The sequence below is a fragment of the Fukomys damarensis genome, unplaced genomic scaffold (assembly GCF_012274545.1).
Source record: "Fukomys damarensis isolate Sample0158 unplaced genomic scaffold, DMR_v1.0_HiC HiC_scaffold_6, whole genome shotgun sequence".
In the NCBI taxonomy this organism is placed as follows: Eukaryota; Metazoa; Chordata; class Mammalia; order Rodentia; family Bathyergidae; genus Fukomys; species Fukomys damarensis.
This window is the reverse complement of record NW_022900918.1, coordinates 33,862,686-33,878,725: the sequence shown is the minus strand read 5'-3', so window position 1 is coordinate 33,878,725 and position 16,040 is coordinate 33,862,686. Positions and strand designations below refer to the sequence as shown.

Genomic DNA, 16,040 nt, shown 5'->3' with positions numbered 1-16,040 from the left:
GGGCACCGTCCACACATTCCAGAGGGAAACAATAACAACCATTATGGGTTACATCTGCTACCAGCTGAACTTGCCCATTGGTATGGGCGACAGCAGGTCCGTGCTGGTGAGGTGACTCAAAGTTCAATCATGGCTAGGCCTATGTCAAGGCTCACCATGATGGCTCACCATAATTCCCCCATCTCTCTGATAGCATGAAGAATGCTAGTCATTCATCATGCATCAGCCAAGGAACCTCTGTCTTAGGCGGCAGAAGTCTTCTATCTCCTTACCCATCATCAGTCGCAGGGCTTATATCCCAATACGACCTGTCTTAGGTTGGTAGACAGAAGCTTCTGTCCTTACCTGTCACTGAGTATCCCAAGGCGGGGGATCTAAGCACACCGAGCCTGAGCCAAGTAAATGGCTACGCGTGTTGTATCATCATCCAAAGAAGCCTGTACAGTCATAGCTAAACGCTCATATTTAAACTGGGAATGCTTCCAGCATCGATATGAGCAGTAACCCAAAATACACAAACCAATCATAACAGCAATAACAATAAGCCATATAACAATCCAAGAAGGTGAAAACATCTTTTTCAAATTTTCCCAAACTTCTGTGGCAAAATCTAAATCAAGCCGGATAGAATTAGCATGAACACCAGACAAGATCTCAATGTCCAATGACAACTGATTAGTTGCATTTAGAAATGTCCGATTCCAAGACCCTCGCAGCAATGACGAAAGTCGTCGGACTTTCTCAGAATGGTTTTGACAGGAAAGGGAGTAGAGCTGTTGAAATCTGGAATCACAGTCCAATCGAGTATGCAACCACAATCCCTCAACTTCTTCGTTTAATAAGTCCACTTGTTGCTGAAGTATAGCCAAACCAGTTCCAATGTGAGGGTTGATGTGCTGTTGGGTTCGTAAAGCCATGGTTGTAGTGTCTTGAAGATCATTGATGGTGGCTGCATTCTGTAAAGTCCCTGTTAACGCCACTGCGAAGGTGATGGCAGACACCAAGGCTATGATGCCAGCGATGATGCCCGCCACCATGGGACCTGCCACTCTTTTCCTGCGAGAAGGGGAAGAAATCTGTGCCCAAACAACAGTGGAGAAGTGATTAGAAGTGTTCAAAGGAATCCACATCTGAACGGGAATTCGTAAGACAGCCATAGATGTCAGGTTATCCTTAGCAGGAAACCAACACTGACCGAGAAAACAGTATTCCTGAGAGCAATTGGGTAACCTTGAGTTATTAGTCCATAACAACAATATGAAAGGTGATCTAACACATACTCCAGAAGCTGAAAAAGCAACAGATTTCAGGTATTCAGGGACAATGGGGCTAAATTTTACAGGACAATTATCATCACTGGACCCAGATCCTTTTGAGCCGGAAAGATCAATAGAATACCCAGTAGAACAATTATACTAGTTCATATTGGAGGGAAAGAGAAAATAAAAGGGTCTAAATGAGGTACAAGCATATGGGCCACAAAGGTGGCTCATACCAAAAACATTTTCACCCTTCTGTGGCTCAGGAAAGCCGTAAATTCCAAAATTCTTTGTGAAATTGTAGGAATAGGCAAATTGGGGATAACATTGTTCCCATGGCAAGAGTGTGTTTTGGCCTTGGTTTTCATAACCACATTCCACTCCCAAAGGACGAGAACCTGGATGGCAGGGGGTGAAAATTACCATAGAACGTCACATTAAAGTGAGGACCAGAAATATGCCAAGTTGTCTGATACCAGTTAAATCGCAACTGATTAAGGTTTTTGGCAAAAAGGTGAGAAAAATGAGAACGAGAGTGAACGGAATGATTCTCTGTCAAGGGTAGAGAGGTGGTGTTGCTCACGTCATTACTAAAGGTAAAGCAAATGGTGTCTAAAGGAAGATCAAAAGAAGCATCAATGGAAGCAGGGGCTTCATAATGTTGCCAGGGAAGACCTAGGCTATTATTGGTAGTGAAAAACTGTGGAAACAGAGGGGCTTCCTGGCTCACTCCCTGCGGCCGAGGAAAAAAGGGAACAGAAGCCCAAAAGACTTCTCCCACGATGGGAACTATCAGAAGGCAACCTAAAAGCATAAACGCCTTCATTTCCGCTGACTATGATAACCTTCTTAATAAAAATAGTCCTACAAAGCTAGAATGAACTATCAAATAAGTACCACTTTGTTCCAATTCCTCATGAACCTCCTCGAGAGCCTCAGATGTTTCCCTTTGAGACGGAGTTCTCAAAGCTGTATTTAAGAGTGCCCAATAGGAAAATGAGCTCTCCGGAAACCTATCAGGATCGGAGGTCAAGGCCTTCTGCAGCTGTTTACCTACTCTTCCCCAGACCTCTAGATTTATCTCAGCCTCGTCACACAACCATGGGCAAACCTCATCCAATATTTTCACAAATGCTTCCAATTGAGCCTTCTTAACTTTAACCCCTTGTACTTTTAGCAACTTTTGTATAGAGTTGCCTACATAACCTCTAGATTCCATTTGACCCATACTTTAACTAAGGATTTGAGGGCTTACACCCCTTGTTACCACTGCTGTGATCAGGACTAACGTCCCCTGTCTCTCATCGGCGGCCCTTACTTCTACTGCTGTGATCAGGACTAACGTCCCCTGTCTCTCACCAGTGGCCCTTACTTCTACTGCTGTGATCAGGACTAACGTCCCCTGTCTCTCACCAGCAGCCCATTCCTTTTTTATTGCAGCGATCAGGACTATCGCCCCGTCTCTCATCAGTGGCACCCTCTTCTACAACATTTCCCTCTACTGCCGTGATCAGGACTAACGTCCCCTGTCTCTCATCGGCGGCCCTTACTTCAACTGCTGTGATCAGGACTAACATCCCCTGTCTCTCACCAGTGGCCCTTACTTCTACTGCCGTGATCAGGACTAACATCCCCTGTCTCTCACCAGTGGCCCTTACTTCTACTGCCGTGATCAGGACTAACGTCCCCTGTCTCTCACCAGTGGCCCTTACTTCTACTGCTGTGATCAGGACTAACGTCCCCTGTCTCTCACCAGCAGCCCATTCCTTTTTTATTGCAGCGATCAGGACTATCGCCCCGTCTCTCATCAGTGGCACCCTCTTCTACAACATTTCCCTCTACTGCTGTGATCAGGACTAACGTCCCCTGTCTCTCATCGGCGGCCCTTACTTCAACTGCTGTGATCAGGACTAACATCCCCTGTCTCTCACCAGTGGCCCTTACTTCTACTGCCGTGATCAGGACTAACATCCCCTGTCTCTCACCAGTGGCCCTTACTTCTACTGCCGTGATCAGGACTAACGTCCCCTGTCTCTCACCAGTGGCCCTTACTTCTACTGCTGTGATCAGGACTAACGTCCCCTGTCTCTCACCAGCAGCCCATTCCTTTTTTATTGCAGCGATCAGGACTATCGCCCCGTCTCTCATCAGTGGCACCCTCTTCTACAACATTTCCCTCTACTGCCGTGATCAGGACTAACGTCCCCTGTCTCTCATCGGCGGCCCTTACTTCAACTACTGTGATCAGGACTAACATCCCCTGTCTCTCACCAGTGGCCCTTACTTCTACTGCCGTGATCAGGACTAACATCCCCTGTCTCTCACCAGTGGCCCTTACTTCTACTGCCGTGATCAGGACTAACATCCCCTGTCTCTCACCAGTGGCCCTTACTTCTACTGCCGTGATCAGGACTAACGTCCCCTGTCTCTCACCAGTGGCCCTTACTTCTACTGCTGTGATCAGGACTAACGTCCCCTGTCTCTCACCAGCAGCCCATTCCTTTTTTATTGCAGCGATCAGGACTATCGCCCCGTCTCTCATCAGTGGCACCCTCTTCTACAACATTTCCCTCTACTGCCGTGATCAGGACTATCGTCCCCTGTCTCTCACCAGCAGGAGCCGCAGGGATCAGTCTCGGTTCTTGTTGTAGTGCCTTGGATCGCAGGGCGCTCTCCTCGATGTCCCTCTTACTCAGGCCCCTGTTCGGGCGCCACTTGTCGCGAGCCGCAACGTCAGAATCCTGCCAGCAGGTCCCAAACCCGAGGGAAGAACAACAGGAGAGCAGTTTCACGAACTTAGTTCCAGGCTCATGCTCTCTTCGTAGCAAGGACCTGTTTATTTTTCAGGGTGGGGTATATATAGGCTAAAACCGAAACCAAAAGTGTAAACATTTATACTCTTCAGCTGCATGGGAGTGAGAGCTGCATGGGAGCGAGAGTACCGCCCACACATTCCAGGGGGAAACAATAACAACCATTATGGGTTACATCTGCTACCAGCTGAACTTGCCCGTTGGTATGGGTGACAGCACGTCCGTGCCGGCGAGGTGACTCAAAGTGCAATCATGGCTAGGCCTATGTCAAGGCTCACCATGATGGCTCACCATAGATGTGCACTCCAGGCCATGCTTAGAGTTAACTGGTTAACTTCCTTCTCAGGCCAGCCCACCTGGCCTTGAACATTAGTCTACTGTGTCCCAGCTATTCCTTAAGATCTCTGTGCTTCAGTATATGCATCTACAAAGTGAGGGGTGACAGCTCATAGATCTATTTTTCAAAGTTATTTAGGAACCAAATGCATTAATATATGAAGCTTGTAACAGTTCTCATATAACAATAAAAAATAATACATTAGTTTGTTAAATACTGCAAATATAATGAGTAAGCACCATGGAAATGCTACTTTTTTTCTTCCTTCTTTGGCAATCATACTGTCTTCTGTAGTTATTTGAGATCTTAAAGGTTTGATTTAAATATAACTAAATAGGCTACACAGCTTGTTTCCTTAATTTTTTATTATACACCTAGTGTTGAAAATACATATTCAACATGAAAATTTATTACACTGGGGATTGAACTCAGGACCTTGCGCTTGTGAGGCCCAATATTTATATTTTTTTAAATCCTAAACTTGGTAAATATTGATTAACCTACAAATGATCTCAGCAGCTCTCATAAAATTGGAGAATTCTAAAAATAGAAGAGATCATGGGGCTCTGCAGAAGAATAAAATTTGGAAGAAGTGAAAGAAAATAGGTAGCTAAACTGGGGATTGAACTCAGGACCTTGCGCTTGTGAGGCCCAATATTTATATTTTTTTAAATCCTAAACTTGGTAAATATTGATTAACCTACAAATGATCTCAGCAGCTCTCATAAAATTGGAGAATTCTAAAAATAGAAGAGATCATGGGGCTCTGCAGAAGAATAAAATTTGGAAGAAGTGAAAGAAAATAGGTAGCTAAAGTAAAAACAGAGTAAATGACAAACTTGTTAAACTTAGGTTCAGGTAGAAAATGTAACGTTCAAAAATATAAGACAATGCATCAGTGAGAGGCTTGTAACAGGTAATATCATTAAACTTTCTTTAGCTCAAGGAGAACAAAAATACATATTCCAACCTGTATTATGAATTGACTTTTCTTCTTGGTTCTTCATAAACATCAACCCATGCACAATTTGTTTTTCTCCTTTATCCTTTCTCTTTTTCACTGTTTCTCTCCACTTCTCTTTCCCCTTCCTTCCCCCCTTCTTTCCCCTGGCTTTTACATGTCAGCGAACAAATGTCGTGTAATAAAAATAAAATTCTCATTTGATCTATCTTCTCCTAAGTGTCTCCAGCAAACACGCTGATGGTTTGTCATCCAACATACTTTCCTCCCAGTGGAATCTCTCACTTGCTGGCCATCCAACCACCCAGCCTACATGACTCAGGAAAGGAAGGCTACATCACCTCTGAGCATTCAGTGGTCCGAGCTAATAATGTGGATCTCCTCCTCTTGCCAGTAATTGATTTAGGACTGGACATGGGGCTAGGCAATTGCCAGGAAAGGTTTTCTTCCTCCTAAAAATGAGACATCATAAAAAGAGCCCTTCCACTTCAAAATGGCATCATTATAATGAAGATGCCAGGAGTTGAGAGAGCTTTGTTACACCACGAGCGGATGGAAACAGCAGGAGCAATCCCAGCAAGGATGGCAGCATAAAAACAGGGCAAGGGTCCCAGGGGCCTGGGAAGGAGCAGCCCTAGGCAGCCGGCTCTTGCCTTTCTTATCAGTTCCTATTGTGGGGAAGCCCATTTTAGCTAGGATGTTGTTTCTTTCTCTCTTTTTTTTTATTTTCCTTAATAATAATACCTCTGTCCAAGAGGCCCCTGAGAGGAAGTCCCTTGCCCCTTATTCCATGTGAGGACACAGTGGAAAGGCACCATCAATAAATCAAGAAAGAAATGCACACCAGACCCTGATCCACCAGCACCTTACTTTTAAACTCCTCAGACTCCAGAACTGTGAGAAGTAAATTTCTATTGTTTTCAAGAAACCCAGTTTGTGATACTTTGTTACAGTAATCCAAATAGACTGAGATACTGATCCTATATTCCTCAATCCAGGCCATCTGCTTTTCTCTTGATCCTGAAAGACCTGTTAAACTGTCCAAGGTCAGCAATAACCTATTGGCAGATGACCTTGACAGACATTCCTAAGCACCCGTCCTACTGATCAGTTTGGCACCCCTATCCCTCCTTCTCTAAAACCCTATGCTCTTGGATTCCACAGTCACTTCTTTTCTTAGATTAAGCTCAATTTTCAGAGAATATCACTCTCTATTGTGGAGTTTTTTTCTCGCTGACCCTCAAATGCTGGCATCCTGTGTAGTAAGTGATTAATTAGACATTCCAAAGAAGGATTTGGTCCTTCTGCGTTCCTGGGGGTACCATCTTGCTTGGCCTATGGAATATCCTAACAAGAGCATCTTTGTTTTCCTGGGGTTTTGGTTCATGCCAGGGATTATACTGATGCCATTTATGGCTGGGTGCCTCAGGCTGTATCAGCTGGACCTCTGCAGGGACTGGAAAATCAGGATGGTAAGATGGGCATCTGACTTGTCTCCATGCACAATCTTTTACACCAACCTCAGACACCAAGGCTTGGGGGAGCTTCCCTGGCTGGCAATACTTCATGAGTGTGGCCACACCATTGCTTGGAGAATCAGGTGCTTGTCCATGTAATTCTACCCAGAGAGGACAATTGAATATTTATGCCTGGTACCTTCTGTCACTTGCCCTGTGTACTGTGTTCTGTGCCGATTTTTATGTGCACCCATGGCCGTGCTCAACTAAGCGCAGCAGTTCTGTTTACTTCTGTGTGTCCTACTGGCAAGTCACTGAATTTAAAGGTATTGCTGGGGTGGGAGTAGGGTGGAGTTTCACCTTGCTTGGCTTTGGGATCCACCCTAGATGGCGCAAACTGGAGCACACTTCTCCTCATGCCTGGGTGGGTCATGGAGACGTGACCTTGGGATCCGTGTCTCATTCTTCACCCTCCTTCTGTAGCACCCTTCCCCTGCTCTGCTTCCCAGGTGCTGGAAACTAAGCAGCTTTGCTCCACTCTTCCCTTCCACCATGATGTCTTTTGTTTGGAGCCACTTGGTCATGGACTACAGCCATGAGCAAATGAAACCTCGCTGCCATTTAGGTGTTGTTGTTGGATGTTGTATCTCAGCCATGAGAAGCTCACTAACACAGGTGGTGTCCAGGACACTGCTCTGAGGTCCAGGAAACCTGTGTTCCACTGCACAAACCCTCCACAGACTAAGTTCACAAAGGATAGCAGCTATCCTTGTCTTCCAGTGCTCTCCAATTTGCAGCAGGAACCCAGACTTCCCTCCTGAGCTCTCAACCAGAATTAGCCAAACCTTTTATATCTCCGTGATGTCTCACAGGGTTTTCAAACTGTGCTTGTGCCGAACTGACAATCAGTCCATATTCCCTGGCCAGAATCCTTCTTCTGGATTTCCTGTCTTCTACCCTTCCATCAGTTAAAAATCTGTTATTTGCCTTAAGGTGTGAAGCATTCACCTCTAAAGCCAGCAAGCACGACAGCAACTCCTGACATTCAGGAGATGTTTTTGTTGAAATAATGAGAGGTAGGTAAATAAATAATTAGCCCACCATTGAGGTGAATCCCATTGCATATAGGCAAGTGCATTATCATTTTTGAGTCTTTAAACTAGATGTTTAATTTGAGCTTAAAATTTTTAAATAAAGGTGAGCCATTAAAGAACACACCTGCTTTAAATACCAAGGAAATGCAATTTGTCACAAGTGAAGCCAAAATTGCAGAGTTTATTTGTAGGAAAAGATGGTTGAGCTTATTACCTTTTACTGAAGAGTGTAGAAAGGGCAACACATGTGCACACACACACACAAAACATAATGCTGCAAACGAGAAGAAGGAAAAGAGTTAGCATGAGCAATATCTGGGTACCTGGAAGTTGCACACTGTGATGCCCAAGAGTAAAGACCATGATTGCCTGGCATGCGAGAAGGTCCTGCCTGCCCACAAACACTTCCCTAGCCCCTTGTCACAGGCCTCTGTCCTATTTGCCTTAAAGTTCCCATCTTTGGTGGTACTTTGCTTTGGCCATCACAGTTGATGTTTAAAGCACGGATGCCACCTCAGGGAGTTGGTAACAGGCTGAACTAGATAAAATAGTAAGTGAGAGGAGTCTTTATTCTAGGAAAAGCAAACACCTAGGAATTACATAGATGAACACATTGGGAGCTCAAAAGGAGAGCTAGATGCCCATGTTAACGGCCAGGAAGCACAGACAAAACAGGGATTGTTGAGAACAAATGAATTCATGCACTGCTCTCTCTGTGGACAATGCCTTTCTCCACTCTTCACCTCATGACGACTGACTTTTCCCAGCTCAAATCTCCTTCCTTTCAGCTGCTTCATTTCATCTGAGTCATTAATATCTGCTCAAACCCCATGGAGCAATCGCCACATCTTCTGACTTCCTTCCTAGGAGAAGAGAATCACTGGCATTTTTTCTTTGTTTTTTGTTTTTGTGTTTTTGTATCAGGATCGAACTTGGGACCCTTTGCTTGCAAGGCAGGCAGTGCAGCTAAATCCCCAGCAATTTTTTTCTTTTGTCTGCCAGAACTCCTCATAACCGGGGCATCTGCAGTCCATACCTAACACTTGGAGTTCTGCAGCCTGGTTCTGTGAGGAGATTTGGGGCCAGGCACTGATGGGTTCCAGCCCTATCCCTGTCACTCAAAATGTGTGGGACTTTAGTGCTCCATGACCTTAAAAACTCTTCTACTCCTCGATTCCTACAGCCCTTATATTCATCAGCTAGGGCTCCCATAACAGAGTCCCATAGGCTGGGTAGGTTAAACAATAGCAATTTATCTTTCACAGTTCTGAAGTCCAAGCTCAAGGCTCTGGCTCAGTTCTTGGTGAGGGCCCTGGTTCTGCCTGGCCACTTGCTTGCTGTGTCTTTACGTGGCAGTTCCTAGGTGAGGAGAGGGAGAGACATTGAAAGGAGGAGAATGCAAGCTTCTTGGTGTTCTTCCTATAACACTAAACCTATGAGACAGAAGGGTGTCACCCCTATGATCTCATTTAACCTTAATTCCCACCTAAAGCCTCAGACCATTTTGAGGATCAGGAGTTCAGCATTTGAGGGACACAGTTCAATCCTCATTATTTGTCAAGCGGAGTTGGGTCTCCGTCTCGGTCCTACTTGTCACGTGAACAGCCCCACCCTATTGTTCCTGGACCTGACCTCACCCTATCATTTCCCCTTCTCCACTGCATTTTTTAAAATGGGAGGGAAAGTTCACATAACACAATTCAGCCCTTTAACCATTTTAAAGTACATAATCCAGTTGCAACTGGCACATTCCCAACATCACGCAACCACCTCCTCTATCTAGGTCCAAAATATATTCAATGTCATAAAGGGAAGCCTTTGTCTATGAGGTCATCACTCCCCATACTATCCCCACCCCCACCCCCATAACCAATCACCTTTCTTTGTCTATGTATTTGTCTCTACTGGATATTTCATACAAATATGAGTATGCACAGTGTGCCTCTTTGTGATTGTCCTCTTAATAGGACACCCCTGAGGTTCCTTCCCTTTTTTAACTGAATAACGTTCACTGTATGGCGATACTATATGTTGTCTAACCATTCTCTGTCAATGGACATTTGAGTTGTTTCTTCCTTTTGGCAATCGGTAACAGTCTTGCCATAAATATTTATGTGCAAATACCCACTTTCAATGATTTGGGCTATATGTCTAGGAATAGAATTGGTGGGTCATGTGGCAAACTTATGTTTAACTTTTTAAGAACTTTATTGCATCTAGAATCTTCTAGCCCATGGCACACTTTTCCCTCTCTATGACCTGCTGAGCCCTGGAATCCTTCCTGCTCTCCTGGCATCAAGCACAGGGCTCATGAGCTAAGGCGGAGACCACTACTCCGCTTCTCTGATTCTGCTCAGACAGGTAAGATTAGAAATAGAGCAAGAGGAAGGGGCTGGAGGTAAAATTCATCCCACAGGTGCTTTTGCTTGCCTGGTACAGATAAGATTCTTAAACGTTCATTCTAACCACATTTATCTTAGTCAAGGCTCCTTTATCTAACAAAAGAGAGAAGCTATTTAAGGTAGGTTAATAAAAAAGGGAGAAATATGTTGGAAGGAAATGAGGGCACTATGGTTTGAATTTGGCTGTCCCTGCTAGGTTAAAATCTGATTCTCACTGAGAAGGTGCCAGGAGGTGTAGGGGGAGAATAGGTCATTGAGAGGGATTAGTGCCTTTCTCTTGGGACTGGATTAGTTACTCAAAGAGGGAGTTTTTAGAAAGTGCAGTTTTCCCTCAGATTTCAAGGGAGTCTTTGTGATCTCTCATGTTACCTGGTCTCTGGGTACCAATTCTTCTAAACATTTGTTTCATTCTCATCTTTTCCAGGATAAACTCTTCTCATGGGCGGTGGAATCGGGTACCCCAACCTTGGCCTTACCAGTCTCATCTGCTTAGTCTCTGTTGGTTAATCTCCTTTATGTGTCTTGATTAACTCACTCCCTCATGAAAAATTTGAGGGACCTCTTACTGCCTGTAGAACAAAGTCCAAATGTCTTAACCGTCTTATTCCAACCTTTCAAAGTTTAGAAACACCCAACCTCTCCAGCCTGATCCCTCTCATGAACTCTGCCAGCAATCTGCTTTGCCCAAACACAGCCACAGAGCTCATCCCCTTCCTCGGTAGGGATGCTGGTCCCACAGGCCTTCTTCTGTTGACAATCATGTGCCCCTGAAACCACATTCATTTTCTCTTTCTGGGCACACAACTTAATTATGCTTGGCAGCCCTCTTGCATCTAGATGGCCAAGTGGGTTTTCTCCATTGGAGTGGAAATGTGTATCCCTACCTTCCAGTTTATTCACACTCTTCTCCCCTTCCCTGTTGGATAATACCAAAGAACTGGGGGGCCACAAGTTAAAGATGGAAGGCTAGAGCCACAGCACAGGTGGTACGTGGATCCCTGAATGACTGCAAGGAGCAGGATACAAGTCTGAGACGTGAGTGAGAAGGAAAGCTCTACTGGGCAGTTAGTGGGAGCTGGCACAGCTTATAACACAGTTAACCCAGATGAACTCCAATCTTACATCTTCCTATGTCATACCTGTGGGAAGGGAAAAAGACCCCTCTGTTATCTGCATTTTTTCCTCCAGCACTCTCCTTACGGAATTCGTCATTTAGTTTTATTTGGGCTTGCGAGATACGAGTTACGAGTTCTGTCTCCCTTTCCGGATTGTATTTCCTGAGGACAGGTATGGGGGTTCCACGCCTGGCTGCCGCGCTTCAGTCTCTGAGGGGCGGCCTGTGAGAGCTGCTGCTACCCCGGGCACCTTCTGTTCCTTGGTGGAACTGGGGAACCTGAGAGTCCCTTACACTCTCCCCACCGTGCACACCCAGGAGAGCTGCCCTGCGTGACTCCAAAGCTCTATTCACGCAAACTGCAATGTGCCTGCCAGAGCACGGAGACGTCCCAGATGCTGAAACTTTTCGACCCATCCCCCTCCAAATCTTCAAGCAAACCAGCTGGAAGGAGTTAACCCACAAGAGGCTAAATGGCTCATGTCCCTCCAAATGCTTTTGACATTTGGTCCCAAGGGGAGGAGGTTGGGGGGACAAGATCAAATTACAGCTTTCTCTGTTCCGGTTCTTTCCAGTCTAAATTATCAACCTTACAAGGCATTCGGGAGTTCTTTAAAGCTCTGGCTGACTCCCTGGGTAGTTTGTCCAATCTTGGCTTCCCGGTGTGGCGCACTGGCTGTGTCTCCCCGGCCCCTGCGCTTCCTCCCTCCGCCGTAGGCTGAGGGTAATGAAGGATGTGGAACTTAGCCGGGAGCGATGTGAAGTGGAGGCCTGCCAAGAGCAGCTGCAGTGGAGCAAACCATCCTCGGGAGAGGAATCCAGGGTGCGCCGTCTACAGAGAATTGAAAGATAATAAATCTGGCTAAAACGTTGTCTGCTTTTATTTTCACTATGCACTGGCAGTTCTCTGTCAGTCGCTAGTGTACTGGTAAATGCTTAACAACCGGTTTTCTGCAGAAAATAAAGATGTATACCTATATATGCATCCCTATGTAAGGTACAAATGTTACAGATACAACGTACAACAACAGTTCACGAATGCTAATAAAAGAATACCATACCATATATTCCCTGTTTCTCATTCTCACAGAATAATTCTGTTGATTTTTGTCAAAGACTTGTATCTGACTCTAACCAATGCTTGCAACTCAGCCATGATTTAACAGATGGAACTGCATTCTAGTCCACTGCTTTTCAGTAAACTTAGCATCATTAAAGCTGCTACACGTGACTTGTTAAACTATTTCTCACCTTCGTTCAAATGAAATTGAACTCTCACTTTCAGCACCAAGAACAATTTTTTTCCCACTAAGTTTTCTGGTACATTTTAGGAACACATTATGATCACATTCATCATCGAGAATCTGTGCCTGTACATGATATGTCTTGGTTCTTCTTTTTCCCCCATTTCCCTTCCTTCCCTATTTATAAAAACTTCTGTTCCTATTTTCCTTCTTTTCTCATATTTGTTCCTTCCCTTCTTTCCTTTCCCCCACCCCTTCTCCCTACTTCCCCTGACTCTTTGGACTTTTTCTTCCTATTTTTCATTGTCTATTATACATTTTGGTCCTCATTTACTCTAGCAGTTTCTCATACCAGAGAAACTATTCAGTATTTACACATGTGTGTCCTATTTATTTCACCTCAATGTGCGTCCATTTAGCGATAACTGTCTGTAGTTTATTCTTTATGGATAAGTAGTACTCCATTTTATATTTTTTAAAAACACACATCTTCTTTATTCAATCACCAGTTGATGGGCATTTGGGCTGTTTCCAAAATTTAGCTATTACAAACTGTGCCACTATAAACATGGGTGTGCATAGATTACTGTGGTGTGATGCTTTTAATTCTTTTGGGAAGATGCCAAGAAGGGGAAGAGCTGGGTCAAATGTGGCCTCCAATCCCAGTTCTTTGAGGAATCTCCACACTGATTTCCACAGTGGTTGCACCAGTCTGCACTCCCACCCACAGTGGAGAAGGGTTCCCTTTCCCCCACAACCCTGCCAGCATTTGTTGTTGGTTGCTTTTTTGATAGCAGCCATTCCTTCTGGGGTGATGTGGAATCACAGTGTTGTTTTTATATGTATCACACAAATGACCAGTGATATTGAACATTTTTTCATATTTTTATTTTCTCCTTCTACTCCTTTGTCTGAGAAATATCTGCTCATTTCAGATGCCCATTTTTTGAATGGGTCTTTAAATTGGGGTCTCTGATTTTTTAAAGTTCTTTATATATTCTAGATGGTAGTTCTTTGTCTAAGGAACAGCTGGTAAATTTTTTCCCACATTGTAGGTTTTCTTTTCACTCTGTTGGTGGTTTCACTTGCTGTGAAGAAACTTCTTCTTCTTTACTGAGTACTGGGAATCAACCTCAGGAACTTGAGCTTGGGAGGCAGGTGGTGGAACCACTGAGCTAAATCCCTGCCCAGAAACTTTTTAATAAGACAACATCCCAGTTATTGATTCTTTGTGCTAGTTCCCATGCAACTGAGGTATTGTTCATAAAGTCTTTTCCTGCACCAATGTCTTCAAGAGTTCTACCTAACCTATCTTCCAGCAGGTTTAGTGTTTCTGTTTTAATATTTAGATCTTTAATCCATTTGAATTTTAGTTTAGTGCATGGTGAAAGACATAGAACTAACTTTAATCTTTGGCAAATTGAAGCCCAGCTTTTCCAGCACCATTTATTAATCTCCAGTGAGGGTGTTTGGCTCCTTTGTCAGAGATAACGTGGCTTAGTATGTCTGGAGTTGTTTTTTCATCTTCTAATCTATTCCATTGATCCATGGGTCTGTTTCTTTGCCAGTACCATGCTGTTTTATCACAGTGGCTTTGCAGTATAGTTTCAACTTGGAGATTATGATACTCCGTGACTTGTCTTTGTTGCCTAGAATTGCTTTTGCTAGTCTGAGTCTCTTCTTGTTCCAAATGAATTTTTGGATTATTTTCTCTAGTTCTGTGAAATATTCTGTTGGGATTTCAATAGGGATTACATTGAATCTATATAGCAGTTTTGGAAGTATGGCCATTTTTACTACATTGGTTCTTCCTACCCAGGAACAAAGGATGTCTCTCCCTTTTCTAATATGCGCTTAGATCTCTTTTTTCAGAGTGCTGTAATTTTCAAAGCAGAGGACTTTTACTTCTTTTGCTGGATTGATTCCTAGATGTTTCTTTGGGGGGGGGTCCTAGTGTGAAAGGAATTGTTTCCCTAATTTCTTTCTCAGAGAGTCTGTTGTTCCTATACAAAAAGGCTATTGATTTGTTAAGTGTTTTCCTTGTATCCAGACCAGAGTTATATTTTAAAATCTAGACTACATTGTTAAACTTTCTTAAGGATGCTGATAATCAGCAAGATAACAACTCAAGCCTGAATTTGTAATGTTTGCCAATGTCCACAGGGCAAATATTACCACCAAGGCATGAAGATGAAGGCACAGGAACATTGAAAGGATTGGGACTGAAAGTGTCTCCTATTTCAAAGCTTTTCCGATTTGGGAAGATTTCACAGACTTTAATCGTTGACCATCCTCATGTGAAAAATGCGAAGTCCTAAATTCTCCAAAATCCAAAACCGATCACTCAAAAACATTTTGGATTTTGGAGTATTTCAAATTTTGGTTTTCAAATTAGGTATACTCAATTTGTGTATGTCACATTTGAAACTGAAGGAAGTGGACAAGCTGGAGAGAGACTTAGGGAGGTTGTCGGGTGCATGGGGTGAAGGCAGTATCTGGAGACAACGGACAGATGCGGGTACCTGGGTGTCGCAGGAGAGGAAGAGAAAGAAGGGGCATTCGCGTGCACTGATTTTGAGGCGCTTTGTCACATACTCAGGTGAAGAAGCTAAATAGGAAACTAAATAGGTTCTGAGCTCAGGGAAAGCAGGACCAGAGTTGTAAATTGGGAACCTATTGATTGAAATGCTGGCAGCAACTAAATCACTCAGGGAAGTTTTGCGGAATAAGAGGAAGCGCTGAGACGTTCACAGCTCTTACTTAGAGGTCTGCAGGGCAGATGAGCAAGTCAAGGAGACTGGGAGAACAGGAAAGGGGACTGAAGGTCACTCAGCCACGGGAAGGTCGTTTTAGGCAGGGAGGAGGAACTTTGCAGAAAGACTGGGTAACATGAGGAATCAAAGTGTCCCTGGGTTTAGTGAAGTGGGTGTTAACTGTGGAAGAAACAGAGTTGGAGACTACAGAAGTGGGTCTGGAGGAGCTGCCATCCTCCTGCCTCAGCCTCCCAAGTGCTCAGATTACAGGCGTGCGCCGCCATGCCCAGTCTTTCCCCTCGAAGCTAGCGACGGACAACCCCTGCAAATGGGGTGCGGGGTGGTGTGAGACCGCGCTGAGGACGGGACACTGAGCACCAAGTGGGCAGGGCGCAGGTGGGGTGGTTCGTGGAAGAGCCCTGCCGAGGAAGGAAGAAGGCCTTTTTCCTTAGCACTGCGGAAGGCACAAAGTGGAGTCTCGCACATTTCCAACAACTCTCCGACACAGGAAGAAGTCTGGAGTTGGGTTGCTCTGCAGGGGCGCTGCAGACCCTCCGCGGAGCGCGCGAGCCAAGTCAGAAATAGACTCTAGAACCCGCGGACCAG

At 44.6% G+C, this 16,040-nt stretch overlaps 1 long non-coding RNA gene across 3 annotated transcripts in view; it reads right to left on the bottom strand.

The window, feature by feature from the left end:
- Positions 1–630: 630 nt before the first annotated feature.
- The window catches only part of LOC117285132, a 16,467-nt gene continuing 1,057 nt past the window's right edge, over positions 631–16,040 (bottom strand). The window contains exons 2-5 of one of the 3 annotated variants that reach the window (XR_004516107.1): positions 11,463–12,269; positions 8,136–8,195; positions 3,871–4,000; positions 631–1,211 (exon numbers count right to left, since the gene is read on the bottom strand). This is a non-coding gene — a long non-coding RNA (uncharacterized LOC117285132). The remainder of the gene's footprint in view (positions 1,212–3,870; positions 4,001–8,135; positions 8,196–11,462; positions 12,270–16,040) is intronic. The other 2 variants (XR_004516108.1, XR_004516109.1) reach the window with 2 other exon arrangements.